Source organism: Mesoplodon bidens (assembly GCF_964165515.1).
Source record: "Mesoplodon bidens genome assembly, chromosome: 4".
NCBI classification, from domain to species: Eukaryota; Metazoa; Chordata; class Mammalia; order Artiodactyla; family Ziphiidae; genus Mesoplodon; species Mesoplodon bidens.
In genome coordinates this window covers 42861924-42885582 of record NC_138160.1, presented here as the reverse complement: position 1 = coordinate 42885582, position 23659 = coordinate 42861924, and the positions used below count along the sequence as shown (strand labels likewise).

General features: G+C 43.4%; 1 protein-coding gene and 1 pseudogene across 2 annotated transcripts in view; one reads left to right on the top strand and one right to left on the bottom strand.

Annotated features, from left to right (window-relative positions):
• The window catches only part of ARL15 (ARF like GTPase 15), a 419563-nt gene that overhangs the window by 5745 nt on the left and 390159 nt on the right, over nt 1-23659 (top strand). The window lies entirely within an intron of this gene.
• Nucleotides 16037-17259, bottom strand: LOC308615628 (3-oxo-5-alpha-steroid 4-dehydrogenase 1-like; annotated as a pseudogene). Its single transcript has 2 exons — nt 17231-17259; nt 16037-16954 (listed from the first exon to the last, which is right to left on the bottom strand). The product of its transcript is annotated as a 3-oxo-5-alpha-steroid 4-dehydrogenase 1-like (transcript).

The following is a 23659-nucleotide window of genomic DNA, read 5'->3' as shown; positions in this document are numbered from 1 at the left end:
ACACTAGGCCCCAAGTAGCCTTTTGCTTATGGATTTCAGTTGGGCAAAGTCTCCTGATGACATGAATTCTAAAGCGTTTGTTTTTGAGGTAGGCTAGAAGGAAGAAAAGATTTTTAGGGAATGAATGTCTGGCAACTGCATTTTAGTTAACAAATGCTGATACTTCTCACAAATTGAGCTAATGATGGGCTTTTATTTTGGAGCCTGCAGTCCCTCAGTTATGCTGTGCTCTGCCCAGGCATCTCCCTAAATGCTTCTGGTGTTTGGTTGAATCTAAGAAGCCCAGTTCTTGTTGACCCTCATTTCTGAGTATCAGCAAAGTGTTTGAGCACATTTACTTCTGGCAGGGCTGGCTTCGTGGGCATGTGGCTTAGAAGGGCCCCCATGCTTGGCTTAATGCTCTGTGGTTACCATCTTGAAACTCTTAATTTTGGGTGCTTTGCGAATGTTTTCATCATTGAATCTGTAACATGTATCAGTGCAGGGTCCCTGACTATCTTGATCATCCTTTTATCACCAGAATTGAGTTTGGAGCCCAGTAAATAAGGAACTATGTACCAAGTACTGTGCAAAGTGTTTCACTTGCATCACCCAATTTAATCCTCCCAACAGTCCTGTTAACCAGATACTACTGACTTAGGTGCAAGACATACTGACTTAGAAAAGAGGGAGCTTAAGGCTTTGTGAGGTGGAGTAATGGCCGGGATCACGTAACCAGTGGAGTGTCAGGGCAAGGGTATGAGCCTAGCTTGGTGGATTCCAAGCCCATGCATGTAAGCATGGTTCAGTACTGCCAACCTAGCAATAATTAATAGTTGTTGAGAGGATGAGTGAGTGGGGCCATGTTTCAGGCCCAGGGCTGGAAATTGAGAGGTCGCTTGATTGCTGCTGTCCCCTGGGAGAAGTCCTCCTGAGAACTCAGACAGCCCCGCTTCAGTTGGGGAAGTACATGTGTTTGTACCTTAAGGTGAGAGAGTTTGCTCACTGATTTTGCTTTCATTTGTTTACCCACTGTCTCCTTCACCCCTTGCATAAGCATTGGCATTCTGCTCTTTGACTCACAGCCAAAAGCACATGATTTTAACAGTAACTAAATAGGAACTAAAAGTTGGATTTGCAGGACCATCTCATTTATCAGGTTCCTTTGTACCTAGCTTTGCTGGGAATGGTTCTAACTTCTGGATTGCCTCTCTCAGGGTTGAGGACTTAGATCCTAGCAACTGGGGCCACGTCTCCCCCAGAGGGATTCCTGGGGGTTCTTTTTTCAACAAGATAGCTGCTTCTCTGGCCTCTCTGGAGGAAGCAGATGACAGTCTGGAGCCATCCCAGGGCCATTGATTGAGGCGCAGAAGGCCTGCACCTGTTCCTAATCAATCTGCACATGGAGTCAGGAGCTAAAGCAAAATACAGTTCTTTCAAAGTTTTATTTTTAATAAATACAAGTATTTAGAAAAAGTACAGAAAATAAGAAAACACATTTCTGTGTACCTGCCTCCCTGATTGAAGTTGTTAGCATTTTGCCATTTTAACTTCAAAACTCTGGTGCTCTTTAAAAAAAAAAGAAAGAAACTTTAAGGCGAAAGCCTTCTGCTCTCCCATGCTTTCTTCCTCTGTCCTTCTCAGGGGTGACAACTATCCCAAAGCTAGTGGGTATCATTCTCATGTGTGTTTTTGTATTTTTATTATATTTGCCTGTATGCATAAACTATATAGTATTGTTCTCTGTGTGTTAATTTTAAAGGAATTGTAGCAGACCATCCTTCTCTTCTTGAAACTTGTTTTATTTCTCTAATGTTTTTAAGGTTAACAAATGTTATTGTATGTGTCTGTAGATATTTGTTTTATAGTTCTAGTTTGGATAGTACCATTTCTGGTTTTATATGTAGAGATCTTATTTGGATTTTGTGAGAAGCTCAAAGAAAAGAATAGGTGTTGGTTTTGAGGCATGATTTTGCATGTGTGTGTTTACTTGCTTTTAGTATCACACAATGAATCATATAAATTGCTTAATGAAATTTTATGTGAATATCAGTCTTTTATGATTCAGTTTGTTTTACAGTTTAGAGCAGTCATTTTATAATCATATTAACACATGTACATATATATTCTTGCCTGTGTAAGGAATGAGATTATTTTGGTAACATATTTATGATTAAAGTAAAAGCTTAGTGAGGAAATTTGGAAAACACAGCCAAGCACAATGGAAAAAATATATATCTGTAATCCAAGCAACCCACAGAAATCCGATTAATATTTTTCAATCCTGAATTATAATGAAGATATAGTTTTATAACTTGCTTTTTACACTTACGTTTAAGTTTCTCTTCTGCAACATTAATTTTCTGCATTATACCCGTAAACCATAATTTTCTTAACTAATCACCTTTTCATTGAATATTTTATGTTTGTTTAAATTTTTGTTTTATTTTGTTAATGTTTGTTATAAATAATGCTGCAGTGGACATTCCATATAAACTCTTGGATTTTTTGTGATGGTGTATTGTTCTATGGTTTCAAAAAGAGGTTTCAATGACAAGTAAGTTTGAAAACTGGGTCAAACAAAGTTAAACAAGTTTCTTTATTGTACAGCCTTTAGTATGCAAATGTACATGGTGTGTCTCAAAAAGGGAGATTATTACATGCAGTGTTTCTAATCCTTTGGAGTATTTTTATGATCATGTTCTAGTAGATTTTATGCAGGGTCAAAAGGTACCTGCATTTTAAAGCTTTGACTTATGGATTAAATAAGTTAATAAACCGTGCCTGGATATAATCAGCTGCTGTTTGTTAAGTCAAAGTTATGTAATAGTAAAGACGGTGATAATGATGATAATTAATATTGCTTGAGAATTTACTCTGTCCTAGATTCGGCAGGAAGTGCTTAATAAACATTCACCATCTGTTTGGTCTTTTCAGCGACCCTCTGAGAGGTGTAGGAGCTTGTATTCTTGTTTTATGGTTGATGAAACTTGAGGGTCAGGAGAAGTTGAGTAATCCCAGCTGCCTCAGTTGTTATGAGGGCTGGTGACACATCCGTAATCTTAATCGGTACGTGTTTTATTTTGTGATAAAGAAGAAAAAGTTTGAAGTCCTGTATTTGATTCCTAGATATTCCACCTGTTACCTGAGTAATACGAGTTGTTTTCCAAATGTCAGTCCATAGCAAAAAGGAAAAGTCAGAGTGTTACAAAGTCATTGTACATTTAATTTATAGTCTTAAAAATATGAGATTATATCTTTCCAACTTCGTGTAGATATTAGAATATGCTGTCTCTTCTGATGATAGTGAACGATAATCTCTCTCTCTCTCTCTCTCTCAAAATGTTCTTACCTGTCAGAATAAAAAGATGACACTCCTTATCCATCCTCAGGTTTGTATGTATGTATATATTTAGAATATACTTCTTTCTTTTTTTTTTTTTTTTGTACGCGGGCCTCTCACTGTTGTGGCCTCTCCTGTTGCGGAGCACAGGCTCCGGACGCGCATGCTCAGCAGCCATGGCTCACGGGCCCAGCCGCTCCGCGGCATGTGGGATCTTCCCGGACCGGGGCACGAACCCATGTCCCCTGCATCAGCAGGCGGATTCTCAACCACTGCGCCACCAGGGAAGCCCAGAATGTACTTATTTCTAAAACCCCAAATACTGGGAACCTGGTCTAAGACAAATGAATCCGAACTACAATTTCCTCATTTGAAAAATTCAGATAGCATCAGAGCCTCTGTGATGACTATTGATTATTAAGTGTGTTTTAAAAAAAATCACGTTATAATTTCTATACCGACTGGTGTAGGAGTCCATATGACTCAATATAATGGCATTAACAGAAGTGGGGCAAGTGTAGATAAAGCGAGTCTCTCTCTTTCTCCTTGTGTATGTCTTGGATTCTGCCCTCCCCCCGCCCCCCCGCCCACCCTTCAGTGACACCGTGGGGATTTTTATACTCTCCAGAAATGGCAGTGTACAATTTTTGTGAAATAATGTAACTAAACATTATGTCGGAGCACATACTTTTTGTACATTTTAAGAGCTGGGCACAAAAGATTTGTCCTTGACCTTGGATAAAACATGTTTTCTTGTCTGTTCTGCAAATTACTCATATTAGGACTTCTAGTCCCAAAAAGAATGTTAAAGTTAATTTTTACTAGCGCTTAATTTTTATTTCCTTTTTTCTTCTCTGATTCAGGTATTTTTAAAGATAGTAATTATGACTAGTAAATGAGAATCTTATTTGCAAAAAAACTTTAACATAGGGCTGTAAGGGTTGAATGAGAATGTTTATACTGTACTTCATGAAAATAAGGTGTTACATAAAGCTAATGTGCACTTATTTTTTTCTAATCAAATTTTTTATTCACCAAATTGTTGTCTTCTTTTTAATTGAAGTGTAATTTGCATACAGTAATGTGTACAGCCTTAAAGGTACAGCTAGATGAATTTATATGTACCTGTGTCTTGTAACCACCCCAGGTGGAGATGTAAAACCTTTCTAATACCCCAGAAGGCTCTCTGTGTTCCTTCCCAGGCAGTATTGACATAGATTGGTTTTGCCTGATTTTGAACTTAACATAAATGGGATCACAGCTATGTGTCCTTTTGTGTGTGATCTCCTTCACTCAGCATGCCTGTGTAATCCATCCATGTTGAGTGAATCAGTAGTTTGTTCCTTTTAGTTGCAATGCAATATAGTATGATATACTATTACTAATCTATCCATTCTATTGTTGATGGGCATTTAGGTTGTTTCCAGTTTGGGGCTATTTGGAATAAAGCTGCTACAGACATTCTTGTGCATGGTTTTGGTGGAAATAAACACTCATTTCTGTTGGGTAAAGTAGAATTTCAGGTTCACAGGGCATACATATGTTTAGATTTACTAAATACTGCCAAACTTTTTCCACAGTGGTTGCACCAATTAGACTTGTACCAGTAGTGTAAGAGTTCCAGTTATTCCGTAGCCTCACCAAGTCTTTACATTGTCAGTCCTTTACTTATTCTGATGAGTGTGTACGCTAAAGAAATGTGAAGTTGCCCAGAGCTACATCTGTGTGTTCAGGCATGAGAACAATATAATACAAGAGGATTATAAGGCAGATTGTTTTTAATTTGGAGAAATTACTTGGCCATAGTCTGAAATTCCTACAATTGTTTAGTTGTGTGATTCATTTGAAAATCCTGAAACGCTGAAGAGGTACTATGGAGGTTGGTTGACCTGATTGTATTCCTGGCTTTGAAACAACTAAGTGTGAGGTTTGGGCAAACCAGTCAATGTTATTGTCTTAAATTTCCTCATCTATAAAATGGTGGGATTAATTAGATAATCCTAAATGTTTCTTTCTTTTTTTTTTTTTTGTGGTACGCGGGCCTCTCACTGTTGTGGCCTCTCCCGTTGCGGAGCACAGGCTCCGGACGCACAGGCTCAGTGGCCATGGCTCACGGGCCCAGCCGCTCCGTGGCATGTGGGATCCTCCCAGACCGGGGCACGAACCCACGTCCCCTGCATCGGCAGGCGGACTCCCAACCACTGCACCACCAGGGAAGCCCCTAAATGTTTCTTTTGTTTCAAAATTTTTCTCGGTCATCTTTTATCCTTCTTTGAATAACTTTCTTTTTTTTCCATTCTTTTTAATTCTTTAAGTGATCATAAATTTGCCTTTACATGATTATCATTCATTCACTCAAACAACTCTAATTTTTTATAAGCCTTCTGGGTTCTGGTGCTGTCCTGGGCACTAGGGATATACAAGCGAATAAGACATTGGCCTGCTCTCAAGGAACTTATACTCTTGTATAGATGTAAAGTAAGCAGTTATGTTTTGGAGTGGCACATTGTATTCAGAGGGAAATAAAGGTTACTAATGGGGTATATGAAAGGGAAACTTAGACTTGAGGGCCAAGGAGAGCTTTTCGGAGGAGCCATTTTTAATCTGCAACATTGTAGTTGAGTAGAGTTGGCCAAGTGACAGGCAGGGCCAGGGCCAGGGCCAGCGCGAAGGAACAGCTTGTGCAGAGACTTGGGGGTGAGTAACTCCGTCGCTTCAAGGAACTCCAAGGGCTCAGTGTGGCTGGAGCAGAGTCAGGAACAGTGTCTACACTTGAGCTGCAGAGTCCCTCTACAGTCACATCGTGGGAACCTTTAAGGTTTGCCTAGAGTGACATGGTCAGATCTGGCTGCACTGTGGAGAAGGATTGGAAAGGGCAGCCAGACTGGAGGAAGAAGACCAGTTAAGAAGATGCTGTCCTGATTCAGGAATGAAATGATGGTATTCACAGCCAGGTAGGGGCAGGAAGGATGCAGAAAAGTAGGTGGATTTAAGCAACATTTTGCAAATTGCCAGGATTTTGGAATTGCCAGGATTTTGGAATTGGATGTAGAAGATGAGAACAAAGGAGATTTTAGGCATAATTTTCAGGTTTTGGTTTGAGCATCATTCTGGCTATCCACTCCTGAATAACAAAGTACCTTAAAACAGTGGCTTAATAATGGTCATTTATTTTACTCATGAATCTGGAGGTAAATTGGGTTCAGCTAGGCTGTTCTTGTTTTTCCCTTCTAAAAAAAATTTTTATTGAAATATAGTTGATTTGCAGTATCGTGTTAGTTTCAGGTATACAGCAAAGTGATTCAGTGATATATATATATAAATCTATTCTTTTTTTTAGATTATTTTCCCTTATAGGTTATTTACAAGGTAACAGCTCACCCTTTTGAAGTGTACAGTTCAGTGGTTCTTAATATATTCATGAAGTTGTGCAACCATCAACCGCATCTAATTCCAGAACATTTTTATCACCCCAGAAAGAAATCCTGTACCCTCTAGCAGTCACTCCCCATTTTGCCCTCTCCCTAGGCCCTGGTGATCACTAATCTACTTTATGTCTCTCTATGGATTTGCCTATCCTGACATTTATTTACATTTCATATAAAGGGAATCATATAATATGTAGCTTTTTGCATCTGGCTTCTTTCATTTAGCATAAAGTTTTTAAGATTCATCTATGTTTTAATATATATCAGTACTTCATTTTTTTCTATTGCCTATTAATATTCTGTTGTGTGGGTATACCACATTTTACTGGTCCATTTATCAACTTATGGACATTGGGTTGTTTCCACTGTTAGGCTGTTATGTTGCTATGAATGCTCATGTGCAAGTTTTTGTGGGGACATATCTTTTCAGTTCTCTTGGGTTATACCTAGAGTGGAATTGCTGGGTCATATGGTAACTCTAGGCTTAACTTTTTAAGGAACTGCCAACCTGTTTTCCAAAGTGTCTACATCATTTTACATTCTCACCGCCAGTATATGGGGATCCAATTTCTCTACATCTTTGCCAGATCTTGCTATTGTCTGTCTCTTTGAGTATAAGCTAGATTGTTCTTGCTCAGGATTCCTTATTAAGTTACCATCAGATGGCAGCTGGGGGCATCGCGAGGCTTCTTCGTACACTGGTCTGGCATCCGGGCTGGGAACATGCAAATCTGGGGGCTGGAAAAGTGTGAACTCCTGCGGCATCTCTCTTGGCGCAGTCTTTCTGCATGAGGACTCAGGGGAGCGGCATTGCTTACATCCAGCTGGAAGGCTCACAGAGTGCATGTACCAAGAGAAACTGGTGGAACCTGCTGGTCTTTCTAACCTGGCCTCAGCTGTCATGCAGCATCACTTGTACTGCGCTTGCTTATCAAGGCAGTCACAAAGGCATGCTTCGGGCCAAGGGCAGGAGACAGACACCACCTCTTGGTGGGAGGAAGCCAGAGGATTTACGGGCATGTTTTAGGACCACGACAGGTATCAGGGAGGCTAAATGGGTCATGTACTGTGGTAGGTGACACTTGAAGGAATAGCACATGGAGAGGGAAGATGAGGACTTTGAGTCTGGAGTTTGCACTGCTTGTGGGAAGTCCAAGTTGAGATTTCGTGTGAGTAGATGGGAGCTCAGAGGTGAGCCTTGGATGAGTAGTTAAAAACAATATTGTTACTCGCGATATATATACACTATATCATTAAATCATCATGTGGGAGGCATAGTGCTACGTATTTTTCATGCATGATTTATTACTATTGGGGTGGCCAAAAAGTTTGTTCGGGTATTTCCGTAAGATGCAACAGAAAAACCTGAACGAACTTTTTTGGCCAACCCAATATCCTTTTAGAGATTAGAAAACTGAGGCTTAGAGAAATTGTGTCATGCCTGTGATGTGATGGAGCCAGAATCTGAACCCAGGTCTGGCTAACGTCTGACCATCCTAAACCACTTAGATGGTAACTGAAGCCAAGGTCACGTCCACGTCTGAGCTCGCCCAGGGAGGGTTGTGCTGAGTAGGGAGGGCCCCGAGGAAGCCCAGTACCTCGGTCAGGGCCGGCACATAGTACGCACGCAGTTTTTGTGGGATCAGCCAAAGGAAAGGAATCTCAAGAGGGAAAGAGAGCTGCAAGGTTGGGAGAAAACCTGGAGAGTGTCCTGTTGAGCAGGCTGAGAAGGGAGACTTTCCAGGAGGAGGAAGTGGCCAATTGTGTTAACTGTGGCCCAGAGATCCTGGAGGCGGTGCATGCTGGATTCGCGTCAGTGGTGACCTTGACCACAGGCTCTCAGAGGCCTGGTGGGAAGTGAGGAAATGATGCTGCTGCCGTTGAGACTGTCTAGAAATTTCACCATGAACGAGAAGAAGGCTAGGGCTGGAACTGGAGGGGGGAGGGGACATTGAGTGGCGGCTTTCCTTTCTAGAGGGGACCGAACTTGAGACGATTAAGTGCCGATGAAGTGGAACGTGATGAGGTCATCTTGCTGAGCGTGACTGAAATATGGTGGTGGAGGGGTTTGAGCTGAAGTAGCTACAATGATGAATGAGGGCCATGATGACCAGGGACACAGACTTTGTAGCTGTTTGGGTGTTGGTTTCAAGAAGGTGGGCAGTTAGATTGATAAAGGTTGGGATTTTTCCAAGGTGAGTCAGTGGGTGGTGAATGGGGTAGAGGAATTTAGGACACTGGCAAGAGGATGGCTGAAGTGATAGACGTGAGCTCTGAGTTAGTGGAAAGGAAGGAAGAGTGAGTAGAAAGTAGAGGATGCGAGGATGGGGGGTCCTGATGCGGATGAGCAGCAGGAGTGTTGGAGTTATTTGGAGGAACTGTTCAGAAAACTGGAGGGAGAGAAAGCTCATTGTAGGGGACAATAGGGTGTATGAATTTAAGATTGCAGAGCGGCTCTCGGAGGGGAGTCTCCAGTGCGTGGCTGTGCGTGGCCACGGGAAGGATGGGGAGCTTAAGACGTGAAAGAGGAAATACGGCGCAGGTGCTGGATATAGCATCCTTGTGGTTGGGGAAGTCAGCAGGACCAGGGCAGGACTTGGGCTGGAGCAAAAGGCTGAGGCAGATTCAGAAATCCTCAGTGAAAGAGGGGAAGGTTGGCCAATGTCCTTGACAAGGAGAGGCACACAGAGCGAGATGTTAGAGCTCATTGCCCGGAGTCTTGAAAGGAGTAGGGGAGGAGGAGTGCCCTGGAGATCCTCGAAGGTGACCTTGAGGGACTGAGCAAGGTCGGGGGGCGGCATTTAACGAAGTTCTGTGGGTGTAGAGTTTGTTTCACAGTTGAGTGCTGCAGGCTTTGGGCTGAACTGCCTGCCTGGCTCTACCACTCTAGCTTTGGCAAAATCACTTAACTTCTCAACGCCTCACCTTCCTCCTCTGTAAAGTGGGGATAGTAAGAGTAACTACCTCTTGGGTTTGTTGTGAGGACTAACTAAAATAATACATGTATTCCAGAACAGTGCCTGACACCTCTTTCTCTGCCATCCCCTCTTACTGTCACCATAGCAACAACAACGAAAACCCCTTCACAGCGTTTATATTGGCAGGCACTTTCTAAGGACCCTATGAGGTAGATATCATTTCTATTTTTCAGATGTTAAAACTGAGACATGGAAAGATTAAGCAACTTGTTGAAGGACATACAGCTAGGAAGTGGCAGAATCAGGCTTTGAACCCAGGAGGTCTTGCTTCAAACCCCTCCCTCCTAACCAATATGCATAATTAATGCATATTAACTATACCACATCCCGACCTGTACCACCACGACCCCAGGGCAGAGGGCTCTGTGGAGAGACTGGGGAGGGAATGGACTTGCGCGAGGCTGGCTTGCTGGAGAGGAGACACAGAGCAGCGTGGGGAAAGGGTAACCGTGATCTGGAAGATGGTGCAGTCAGGTGGATGTTTTCCCAGAATAATTTGATCTAGCAGCCCCCTGGTCAAGGAGATGGGAGAAGGGAGGCCCAAGTTGGTTGTGTTGCAAGGAGGGTGTCCTAGTTCACATAAATAAACCCACAGCTCAAGTACCTCATTCTTAAGACCCTCAGCCTGCTTTTCCACTACGAGTGGTTGTACTTGCAAAGGAGTCCTGGTCCCCAGTGAGTGAGGGGATGGGGCTCTCTCACGGGACGCACTGTGGACATCTGTCTCTCTCACACGGGCTGCATCTCCTTGGAGGCTGCCTGGAGTTCGGGTCCCTCAAAGCCCCTGGCACCAGTCTCCCAGGGCAGAGAACTGGTGGTTCGAGCTGCCGAGTCCAGAAGCTGACGAGGACAGCCCAGACCTTTCCACTGGACCGAAAGCCAGTCACAGGCAGCTTGTTGGGACCAGGAGTTGGTTTTGTGAAGGCAGCCTGCTTAGGGCTGTTTTGTCAGGGCAGCCTGTGAGCTAACCTGCATGTGACATGTCCGGAACAATCGCATAGTAATCCGGACGCACTGTTAATAAAGCTGCAAAGACGTGTGTGAGCCTGGCTTCTGTCTAGTTAAAGTGATCACAGAGCGTCGTGTTGTAGAAATAAGTTTTGGTTGGAGAGTTCACCTTTCCCCTCCTACTCTAATTTAAGCCTTCTCTCTTGCAGTCTTGAATTGCAGGCTCCTTCCAGGGCTGCTCCTGGGGCTGCTGTAGACAGTTAAGCTCACGGGACACCACACAGAGGTGCCCGGCCAAGGGGGCAAGCACACCTGCAGTCCAGCCCCTGCCCAGCTTGCCAAGGTCCCCATTGTGCACTGGCACAGAGGTGCTAATGGGCCAGCTACAGCCCTGCCTTAGGCCTTGGTTCCTATCTGTTACTGGACAAAGCAGTGTTTCACAGTGCAGGGCTGGGTTGTGGGCCTCTTTGTGTCCCCAGAGCCTGACACAGGTACACAAGATAGCTGCTAAGTCAGTGGTTGGGCTGAGAGGCTGCACAGAGTAATATTTAAGGGCACTGACCTTGGAGTCGGACTCCCTGCATTTGCATTCTAGCTCTGTCACTTACCTGCTGTGCAGCCTCTGTGCCTGTTTCCTCATATGCAAAATGGGCATAATAGTACCTACCACTCAGAGTTGAGTTAAAATATATAAAGCATTCAGTAGAGAGACTAGTACCATGAGCAAGATAAAAGTGTTGGCTATTATTGAATTGGAACTTTCTTTATAAAACAAGGATTTATGGTACTTTTGTCACCAAAATGTTCCCAATCTGATTCTATTCATTTTTCCAATACTAGCTTTTCAAAAATCTTTCTGCCTCCACCTAATAAACATAGTACCGAGTAACTAGGTTAACGATATTGCAGCTGCTTGTTGATGGGTTAAGTGGCAGCTATTTCTCATTTATAGGGGTGAAAGGTCCTGGCATGGCAGAGGGTGGCCCACATCTCTTCAGGCCAATTCTGCCTACAGCTGTTACATAAGTTTGGTCAAATGAGCCAACTTACTTTAAACTAAGTGGGCAAGTTTTCTGAGGTCCTACTGTAGAACTACACTCTTGTTTGGAACTTTCAACTTCTCTTTTGTTGGAATCAAACAGTTTGAGAGTCAAGTTTCTGCTTGTGAGAACTTTTTTCCTAGCATGTGATTGGCCAGCTCTCTTATCCCTTCCTTCCCTTACGAATGTTTCCTGAGAAGGCGGCATGTTGTAGACCAGTAGTCCCCAGCCTTTTTGGCACCAGGGACTGGTTTCATGGAAGACAGTTTTTCCACGGATGGGTCAGGTGGTGCAGGAGCTGCCCTCGCGGGGCCGACCCCGCCGGTCGAGCGCCTCAACCACTGGCCCAACTGCATCCTGCTGGCCATGTTCCTCGTCCACTATGTGCAACGGGCCTTGATTTCCCCCTTTTCAGATCCGAGTTGGAAAGCCCACACCATTGTACGCCTTTATATTGGCATTCGTGTTCTGCACCTATAACTGGCTACTTGCAGAGTAGATACCCGAGCCAGTATGCAGTGCATGCTGACGACTGGCTCACTGACCCCTGATTTCTAACAGGTTTTGTCGTGTGGTTGACAGGCATGCTGATAAACATCCATTCAGATCATGTCCTAAGGAATTTCAGGAAACCAGGGGAGACTGGATATAAAATACCAAGGAGGGGCTTGTTTTAGTATATCACTGCAGCCAGCTACTTCAGGCGGTAATGTGAGCGACGGGGAGAGTCAGATGAGGCTTTGCTTACTCGCCCGCGGCTCACCTTCTGCTGTGCGGTCCGGTTCCTAACAGTGGCCCCAGGGTTGGAGACCCCTGTTGTAGACGACAGAGCAGTGAGCTGATTTATTGGATAATGTCGTCATTTTGAATGTTTCCTGAACGTGCCTGGTTCTGTTTTTCAAGTCATTGTGCTAGATGTAGAAAACCTCTTGTGATGATTGAAATTCTTTTCCTCTCTGTTTTATTTCACGTAGAGATATTGTACATCTATGTTTTTCACCAGTAATATTTCTCTTAAGGTAACATGATTTTCCCCATGATTTGTTGGGTTTTCGAGATGCGTGTTTTAAAGACGGTCATTGAGATAGGATTATTTGATCATTCCTGGACTTCCTTTGGGTTTCCTAACTTTTTTCAGGGCCCCTGTGAGCTGACCTTGGGCTGTGGGCAGGATTACAGTACCTCATGAGCCTGAAGAGGAGCTGTTCTCTATCATTTCTGTGGATTCAGGCTGCAAATTTTTTGCAGCCTGAGTGTGTGGGAAATAGATACCTGTGCTAGTGATGTTTTACTTTTCTCCCAAATATGACTTTATTTGGGGGGAATGCCTAACTTTATTGGTCATCTTTGAAAATACCCGTAGGTGGATATTTTCCATTTCTTGACTTATAAGTACTCACTTCTTACTGAACTATATTGTAAATAATTATGTGTTTAATATCCACTTTGAATAGTCTCATAAAATAGACTCAGTAAAAATTTTCTTTTTTGATTCCCATGTCAAGAAGTGAGATCTTCAGCTCCTGATTTTAAAGCTCTTCAAATTGGATTCTTTGTTACCTAGGAGAGCCACAAGTATAATGAAACAAGTTGCTAAAAAAGTTGAAATTATAAAGAGCTGCGTAAGAAGTGATGCATATTTTAATTCTTTGTACAAAAGTTGTCTTGAATAAACCAACGTAAAAATGCATGATTGTGAAGAAATGCTGGGGATAAGAATCAAGAAGATTTAACAAGCTCATTGATGGTTTGAATCTGTCATCTGTTTTAAAGCAATTCTCTTTTTCCCAAATCCAGAGTACTTAAGAGTTCATCTCTGAAGCAAAGATCATTTATCCCAATTGCTTTATATTATTGCAGTGAGTGATTTTAAAACAACAGCAGTAACAGCAAATGAATATTCTTTTAAAAGTGGGTATGGTTGCAGATATAAACAACAAACTAGTGGTTACCAGTGGGGAGAGGGAAGGAGAGGAGAGGCAAGATAGTAGGGGATTAAGAGGTACAAACTATTATGTATAAAATAAGCTACAAACATATATTATACAACATGGGAAATATAGCCAATATTTTATAATAATTACAAGTGGAGTATAACCTTTAAAAATCATGAATCACTATATTGTACACATGTAACTTATGTAATATTGTACATCAACTATACTTCAATTAAAAAAGTCTCACGTTAAATCAAAATAAAGAACTTTCAATTTAAAAAAAGTGGGTGGGTAGCATTTTCCTGGGTATTCAAAATTAGCAAGGACTTTTATTTACTAAGCAACATTTCAATCAGTGTTGATCTGCTTGAAATGAAACATAGTAACTTTAGGTCCTCTATTTTAATTCAGATGTACATCCCTGTGTTCAAATACCTAGTTACAGCAAGAAGAGGATCTGCTAGGGTTTAAAATAATGTTTTGAAGGGTATATGTCAGAATAGTTTTGGGAAAAGAAAAGCCCTACTCTCCTTCCCTTCCCCCATATCTTCTCTTTCCTCTTCCTATCTAACTTTCCTCACTCCACAAATACTTACTTTTTTAACAGTAATTTTATTAATCTCTTTAATTATTATAATTAACACCATAACAAATTGCCATAATTTGCTAAGTTACAGTTTTTAGCAAACGGAAGACAGGCAGGCAGGATAGAACAAGATCTCTTCCTATGTCAGTCACCCATCCAGTGCATGCCAGTGAAGTAGTAACTGTGCATCAAATGCTGACGTAACCCAAACTTTTGGTCACTCAGATAAAAAAAGCACCAACGGAAGTAAAATTCACAGTGAGCCTCTCTGGCTCTCAGACAAGCAACTTTCTGGCCAGGTACACCTTCTAGAACCCAGGGGCCCAAATAAGTCAAGACTTGCTCAGATCTTTGAGTTTTCCAGAGGAGATCCTAAATATTTGTTTTATGGTTTCAAGTAATTAGTCAGTCAGAAAAAGGGCCAAAGACTATTTGATCATAAAAATTTCCCTGCGAAAGCATTCCATTTTTAGTTAAAATGAAGCACAACCACCATCTGAAAATGTTTCTAAAACGCTAAGAGACTAAAAACCACTAACATGGAGAATACAGTTCCTACATGAAAACTCGTCGCGGGGAGCCCCTGGTTGGGAAGGTGAGCCAGGGGAAGGGTGGGAGGGAGCTGACTGGGTGCCCCGGGGGCCTGGGGTGCAGGGGCAGGAGGGCCTGCTCCTTGCCCAAAGGTGGCATTTGGACAACATACAGGACACAGCATCAGGTGTGTCCTGAAGGCCCCTGCCACCTAGCATCCTTAGCAATCATAAGTGAACATGGACTCTCTCCACTTCCTCTTTCAGTTTCCACCTCTATAAATGGGGAAGCAACAGAGGCAGTGCCTTCCCAGGAGAGGCGGGGTCTTTACCATGTGTTCGTTAGATTTTCACAGAGGGGTCAAGAGATTCAACAGCTTTCTAGTGGGGAGATTTCTTTTACATATCTGGCAATAAGTAGTACATTTTATTACTGCCATTTATCTCCGTGGAGTTTTTGAGCGCATTTAAAATAAGGAATTCTGCTTCAAGTTACAGTTTTGCGGTACTGAGAGGTACTTAAAAAATGCCTTACAAAAAAATTCTAATTCTACCTAGAAGGAGGTAGAAAAACCATCCCAGGCCAGAGACTCCTGATGGCGAGTGGCGAGTGGCGAGTGGCCCAAGACGGGAGGGGTGCCCTGCAGCACCTTTGTGCTCCTAGCCCAGGGCCTCCAATAAGTCCCTTTTGTGGGGGACACAGCAGACTGCTCCTTAAGAATGCCCCCAGTGCCCTGTCCTGCCAGTGAAGTCACCTGGTGGACCAGGCTGCAGCAGGTGCCAGAGACCCTTTGCACCAGCCTCTGATGGGCGCCCCCTTTCTCTGTGCACAACTTCTCTGCCTGCCCAGCACCTAACAGTGAGAGGCTGTGGGTACACTGTGGGTACCCAGGCCTCTCCGACCTAGTGGGATGAAAGGGACACAAAGACAGAACATGCCTCCGTGGGGAGGAGGGGGCGACATTGCCTTTGACCTTAAACCCATTGCTGTAGGGGGTTGTGTAAGCAGCACAGAAACGTTTTGGTCCATAGAGGCAAACCCAAAATCAGAGGAGGGTCAGCCGCAATTACAGAGTACCAGATACCTGACCTGGTATGCAGCATCATAGTTCAACCTGCAATTTCAGTTTAATTAGACTGTTATTAGGTAGCATACGAATTTGCTAGGGGAAAAAACCCCTTGAACAATCTTGAAAAAGATGAAATAGAAAAATTACAGAGACATAAATTTGTTTATATAATCCCAAGAGAAACATCATCGAAAGCTTCAAGTTGAAGATAATTCCATTGACAATGAACTTAAAAACAGAATCATCATTTTTCTGAATTTTGGATAATCTTCAAATATCTCATGGTACCACTGGTGATGCTGCTGAGCCCTTGTGAACAGGACACAGAAGGTGAACAGAGCGAAAGCGCAGCCTTGAATGGACCAGCTGGCGAGGGCGTAGACGCACCACTGGACGACTTCGCAGAAGCAGCTGGCTGCAGTGACGTATTAAAACAAGCCCCTCCTTGGTATTTTATATCCAGTCTCCCCTGGTTTCCTGAAATTCCTTAGGACATGATCTGAATGGATGTTTATCAGCATGCCTGTCAACCACACGACAAAACCTGTTAGAAATCAGGGGTCAGTGAGCCAGTCGTCAGCATGCACTGCATACTGGCTCGGGTATCTACTCTGCAAGTAGCCAGTTATAGGTGCAGAACACGAATGCCAATATAAAGGCGTACAATGGTGTGGGCTTTCCAACTCGGATCTGAAAAGGGGGAAATCAAGGCCCGTTGCACATAGTGGACGAGGAACATGGCCAGCAGGATGCAGTTGGGCCAGTGGTTGAGGCGCTCGGCCGGGGAGGTCGGCCTGCTGAGGAGCGGCAGGGCCCGCGAGGGCAGCTCCTGCACCGCCCAGGCGGCCTGCGCGGGCAGCCGGAAGGCGGAACGCGCTAACGCGTAGCGCCCGTGGGGCCAGCCCACCAGCTTCAGCAGCATGTAGCACAGGAAGCCCGGGGCGCGCTCCAGGTAGGCGAGCGCGTTCAGCAGGAACGGCTCAGCCAGCTCCACTGCCGGGGACGGCAGGCATGCTCTGGGGCCCGGCCGCGACGGGCCACTTATAGGGCCGCTCTGGGAGGTGGGGCGGGAGGCGCGGTTACCTGAGGTCTGCGCCGCCCCCAAAGCCCCGTGGCTGAATCAGCCCCGCACTGGCGGCCCCGAAGCAGCCCACGAATACTTATTGAGCAATGCTTAATTTCGTAGGGACGTGGGCATCGTAGACAATACAGGGATGAATCTTTTAGCTACTGCACTATAGCCTGTAACATTGAAAGTAACACAGTTCTTTGCTTGTGGAAAAACATTGGATGATGGATTAGAACAGGGTGCACAAACTTTTTCTGTAAAGGGCCAGCTAGTAAATATTTTAGTCTCTGCAGGCCATATGGTCTCTGTCTCAGCTACTCACCTCTGCCGTTGTTGCACAAAAGCAGCCATAGATGGACGTGGCTGTGTTCCACTAAAACTTTATTTGCAGAAAGCAGGCAGTGAGCCAGATTTGGCCCATGGATTGTAGATTGCCAGCCTCTGGACTAGTAAAGTAGGATTTACCTCTTTGAAGAAGAGAGGCAGTATTTCACTATTTTTCACTGACATCAGAGTTTTGGTTTTTGGAAACTTTTTTTTTTTTTTTTTTTTTTTTTTTTTTGCGGTATGCGGGCCTCTCACTATTGTGGCCTCTCTCGTTGCGGAGCACAGGCTCCGGACGCGCAGGCTCAGTGGCCATGGCTCACGGGCCCAGCCGCTCCGCGGCATGTGGGATCTTCCTGGACCGGGGCACGAACCTGTGTCCCCTGAATCGGCAGGCGAGCTCTCAACCACTGCACCACCAGGGAAGCCCTGGAGCTTTGGTTTTTTGTACTTGCAGGATACCTTTAAAGAAGGAGGCAGTGTGATCAGTGGCTTAGGTTATTAGAAGGATGTAAATAATATCCTGTATTGAGTCTCCAGAAGGCAGACTACAATGAGAAAGTCAAAATTATAGGAACGTAGGTATTGGTTCAGGGTAAGCAGGAACTTTCTTATAAGAGTTATTCATCTGCCTTGAATAGGAAACGACAAAGTAGAAGCTGTCGCCCACCTGTCAGGGACATTATGGAAGGGGTTCATGCACTGTGTAAGAAGGAGAGGCAGAGGCAAGGTTCCTCTCAACTTTCTGCCTACTTACCAGTTGGTCCTAATATATCACGAAATCTCGCCTCACGTTACCATGAGTTACTTAAAATCATTGTGATGTAGGGGTGGATTTCATTTAACCTTGGAATTCTTTTTTTTTCCAACCAATTTTATGCAGAACTCAGATATACAAAACAAATGTGATATTTTATTATATGTGATTTTTACAGATTTATGCTCATGATATTTACTTATGTGTTTTATAGATGTATATTATCATTGAGGACAATGAAGCTGTTTTGATAAACACAGAACTGAATTTTGATGTGGATGAATTTCATTTCGATCCATTTAGATGAATGAGAAGTGAAGGTTCCTCTTCTAGTTCATTCAGTTATATATTTTCTTTTTTTGTGTGAGGTTAAGGAAGAACAAGATTCTCATAGAATCATAGTTGCAAGTGTTACAGATATTAAAGTAGTTCAATTCTGAATTACTCTTCAGTCAGAAGGCAGAATATAGGTTTTATTCTGAGTTTACCTCCCCACCCTGCCTGCCAAAAGAAGATCACTCTGGCAGCACAAGTTAATGCGTGGGCATTCTCCAGTGTGTTAAAGTTTCATGTACAGTATATTTGAATATGTATTTTTTTTCATTTCAGTCTCTAAGATAATAAAAATTCAGTTTCGTTTAAAAAAATATTTCTCAAATATCCAGCTGCCTCTTTGGAACCGAATCTGGGAGCAGAGTTTGAAAACCACAGGTTTAGAATCAGACGTGGGCGGAAATCTAAGTTCTGCTACTTACTTGTCACATGCTGGTAACCCTCAGTTTTCCATCTGAAAGATAGGCCTAGAAATACCCACCTTGCTCTAGTTGTGAGGACTGAGTGAGCATGTAAAACACCCAGCACATAGTAGTCTCCTAATAAATGTCTTCTTTTTTTTTTTTCTTTCCTGTGATTTAAAACATAATCACAGCCCTTCTTTTAAATTATATTGTGTGTGGCTGCATTCGATTTCAATAGGTATGGTTTCATTTGCCTTTACTAGAAATTTTCACCATCTTAAAGGAACGCTTGACTGATGAGGATCTCTGCCTGCAGAGATGCCAATTACTCCCCCAAAAGGAGTGGGTTTGGGTGGGCCCCTCACCCTGTTGTGGTTGTGATTCCATCTTCTGGCCTGAGAGTGAAGAGGAGTTTGGAGCGATCCACCCTCCCAGGTAGAGGATAAGAATGTAAGAGGCTTGCTTATTCACACAATCAGAAACAAGGGCAGTGAGTGTGCAGGCTTTCCTTATTCGATTTTTATGCCAACTGCCCCATCTCTGTCTGGTCTCTTTAGAAATTAGCAGTAAAAGCCATGTACCAGAAGGGCCAGTGTGCACACCTTTGGAGAAGCAAGGATGTGAACAACAAGGAAATGAGGGAGGGCTTGTGTCACTTGGCAGCCAGACTGTAGGGATAAGGAGAAAATCCACAAGACTCAGGAAAAGTAGTGTCCCTTGAAAAAGAAAGGAGAAATAGGCTGATTCCTTAGGAACCAAAAGTAGTGAGATCCCAGCAAGCCAAGCTGGGCATGGGTGGCCTTGGGATTTCACAGAAGACCCCCAGTAGTTCCCTGACCATTTCAACTGGGGTCATTTGTCTTCAGCAGGTGAAAGTGCTGTGGCTGTTCATATAAGTTTCAGGTTTACGGGTCTCAGGTGCTGAGTGGCTCAAGGAAATTGGTCCTGAAGCCACGGTCCAGAGGGCAGCCAGACAAGATGCTGGGGGCCCGGGAGGTTGTGGTAGTGAAGTCGAGTTTCATTTAAAATTACTCTTAAACTAATCAGTGGTTTTAAGCAGGAGGTTATAGGACCTGATCTACGTTTTGAAATCTTGCTCTGGCTGCTGCAGGGAGCCTGGATTATACGGGGCGGGAGGGCAGCCGGGAGGAGGACCTGTTGGTGAAACTCATCCATGTCCCAGCACTAGATGTGGGTGGCTTGGTCTGGGCGTCAGCAAGTTAGGATGCCTTCTCCTTGCCAAGCCCCCAAAGCTTGCTTACTTAATCCAGTAAGGTTAGTGGTATTAGTAGTAGTCCTTTCTTTTCATGCCTGAGAACCAGCTGTTGCAGTTCAGGGGGGCTAAGTTTTATATGGTCACACCCTGAACGACTTGAACCCAGGTCAGTCTAAACTCAAAGCTCACACTTCCCTTTCTTCCCTTGCCACGGTCAGAAAAACCAGAGGGCAAGTCCAGATTGTCCAAGTCATAAACCAATAGGAGGTTTTTTGATCCTTTAAACAATTGGACCACATTCTCCTGTAACCAGTGTTTCTTTCTGGGCGGTACAATAATTTTTTAAAGTTAAGATGGAGCTATTGATCAAGTAAAAGGGCTTGACCATTTAAATATTTTGAGGACTTTAAATATAGGTTTGACAATATAAGCATTATGCTCAAGGTAGAGGCTTAAACATGTTCAAAGACACAATCCCTAAATGACAGTTTCTAAGGTTTTCTAACCAGAAGGGCAGTGCCGAAAAGTTGTTATTCATTTGATTATATCCAAAAGGAGAGGGAGGGAAAATGAGGATAACTCCATGTTCTGGAGAATTAAAAAATATAATCTTCCTTATGATTCTAAGTAATGGTGCTCCTGAGTGTCTAGTGAGCAATGCATTACAAACTGGATGCCTATCATTATAAAACAATATCCATGATACATTAATAATATTGAATATTAAAATGTGATAATTGAATAATAAATTTTTACATAAGGCAGACTAAAACCTCTTCGGTTTAAACATAGATGTAAATTGCCTAGGTGGACAGTAATATGAGGTCTGGCTAAAATGAATGGGTTTCCCTTTTGCCTCTGGTTCCGGGTCTGTGTGGGCAAAGTGCTGGGAGCTAAGCCCTATGCTTTGGGATGTTTCTTCCTTTGGGGAATCTCAGGCTTAGCATCCTGGTTTTCAGTGATTGCAACGAGAAGTCACATTTCTAATGTGGAGGCCATAGGAAGAGACACCAGGAGTACGAAATAAGGCCAGAATCAAGGGTGTCCAGAGAAGCTGATAGCAGAGTGCATCTCCTGGGGCCTCCAGTGTCCTCGGCCCCTTAGTGCAGATGCTCAGATGAATTTGTGTGCCTGGAACACAGACACTCAATTAAAAAAATAAGCAAACACCAATTTGGAGCTTACTGTGTTTTCTCTTATAACTCACTTAATCCTCATAGAACCCTCTAAGATAGGTAGTACTGTTATCTTTGCTTTACAAATAACAAATTAAGATGCAAAGAGGTTAAGTACCTCACCCAGGGCCCCAGAAATAGTAAGTTGTATGGCTGGGATTTGATTTAAGGAAGTCTGACACCCAACTCTGTGCTCTTAATGGCTGCCTGATCGCTTCTTAGTATCTGTGAACTGTTGAATTGAGTGTCTGGTGCTTTGACTTTTCAGGATAGAATACTGCGTTTGCTTATGCCGGGGATTTTCAGAGTTAAGTTGCTGAAAGCTTTCCTGGGATCCCTTATTTGATCGTCCATAATGTTGTTAGAATTACCACATCTGCTTTCAAAATGAGTAATACCCCCAATCCACTGCCTCCTGAACATTCTATTCATTTATTTTATTTTTCTTCATAGCACTTATCACCATCTACCTTGATTTATTTTTGCTTTTGCCTGCCACGCCTGACTAGAGTGCAGGCTTCTGAGCTTTGTGTACTGCTTAGTCTCCAGCAAGGAGGACCCTGCCTGGCACAAAGGAGATGCTCAGCACAGATATGAAGATTCATGCCAAGTACATTGGTGCCTTCATCTTGGCCATCTAAAATCCTTGAACCCTTCAAAAGCCTTGCTGCTCCATCCCACCCTTACTGCATGGGGTAGTGAAACATCTCAGGGGCATCAGGAGCCTGAAAGTTGTAATACTAAGACTGAGCTCTTCTAATTGTCACGTGTATGGAAAATTCTTTTGCTTAAAGTTAACGAGAAAGACCTCTTACCACCTTAAAGAAAAGACCTCTTTCCACCTTAAAAAATATACTTCATGTCTCCGAGAATCCTCTGTACTCTTAAAAATCTATTCCACTCCTTACAAATCTGAATTTGGCAGACCTCTGCTATGCATGAGGGGGCTGGTGCCTGTGTTCACTTACCTTTTCCTAGGTACTTAGAGTAGAATACTCTAGCTGGGAAAAGGCTTTTCTGTCTAGAAGGTCATAGGGACTTGTCAAAAGTGTTATTTGTGGTAGGTCAGAGATACTGCATTCAGCATGGGTTTTTATTGGCCTTTAGTAGTCAGAATATTTGTTGAACTCTGAAATACTTGTGAACCTGCTTTACAGTTTGTTTGACTTCATTTGCCTTCATTTGTTCTTAATGATTAAAAGTATGGGCTCTCAAGTCCAAAAGATTTGGGTTCAAATCCAGGTTCTGTCACATTACTAGCTGGTATCTGTTTCCCCATCTCTAAATTGAGGATAATAATACCACTGTAAATTAGAACACATCACTCTCCCATTTAACTGTTTTAAGGGACTATCCCTCTTGCTAAGATGACGTTGTCTCAACCACTGTATCAATTAGGGTTGGAATTGTTTGGAAAATAGTGGCTTTGACAAGATAGATTTTTTTAAAAATAAATATTTATTTATTTATGGCTGCGTTGGGTCTTTGTTGCTGCATGCAGGCTTTCTCTAGTTGTGAGCAGGGGTTACTCTTTGTTGTGGTACGCGGGCTTCTCGTTGCAGTGGCTTCTCGTTGTGGAGCATGGGCTCTAAGAGTGCGGGCTTCAGTAGTTGCGGTGCATGGGCTCAGTAGTTGTGGTGCACGGGCTTAGTTGCTCTGGGGCATGTGGGATCTTCCTGGACCAGGGATCGAACCCCTGTCCCCTGCATCGGTGGGCAGACTCTTAACCACTGTGCCACCAGGGAAGTCCCGACAAGATAGATTCTTTCCCCCCCCCCACCTCAGGTAGGTAACTCCAGAAGTCATTAGGTCCCCAAGATGCTTTTGCTTTTGTATGTGGACTCTAAACTCATGGTTCAAAATTGCTGCCAGAGCTCCTGCCATCACTTCTGCATTCCAGGCAGCAGGACGGAGAAAGGGCAGAAGAGTGTACCTCCCTCATGGGAGACTTTTGGGACTTTCTGATTATATTTAATGGATCAGAACTTGGTCACATTGCTATACCTAGCTGCAAAGGAACCTGGCGAATATATCATTTTTTCACTCAGAAACAGAATTCTCTGCAACTGCATTCAGCCATTCCTCACATACCTGTATCTCTCTGGGTCCACTTCTCTTGAGATTACTAGCAAGGGTATTCTTCTCTGCTTTGTATATCTTTTCTGTATAGTTTCCTTTATTCATACTTTCAGCTTCCTCATACATTTAGGTTCCTGTGATTCTTCATGGTCATAAAGTTACTTAATGCCTTTGTTTTTTGTGTTCTCTCAGCTTCACTTCCTACTGCTAACTGCTTTATCTTCTCAGTACTTTTCCATTCATATTTTGGAGAGCGAGAATGATTGGTCTAGGCTAGCCTAGCTCTTCCTGCTGGGCCCCTCCATGGTTGTTGGCCAGCTGGAGGATGGGACAGCCTGCTAATTTAATCAGCTGTGGCTATCTTGCTTATGGGTCTTTTTATCTGCAAGTGTGTGGCGGCAGAGCAGGCTTTATAATGTGACCAGCATGCTTGCTCCTTCACAAATGGAACTCCCTTTGGCAG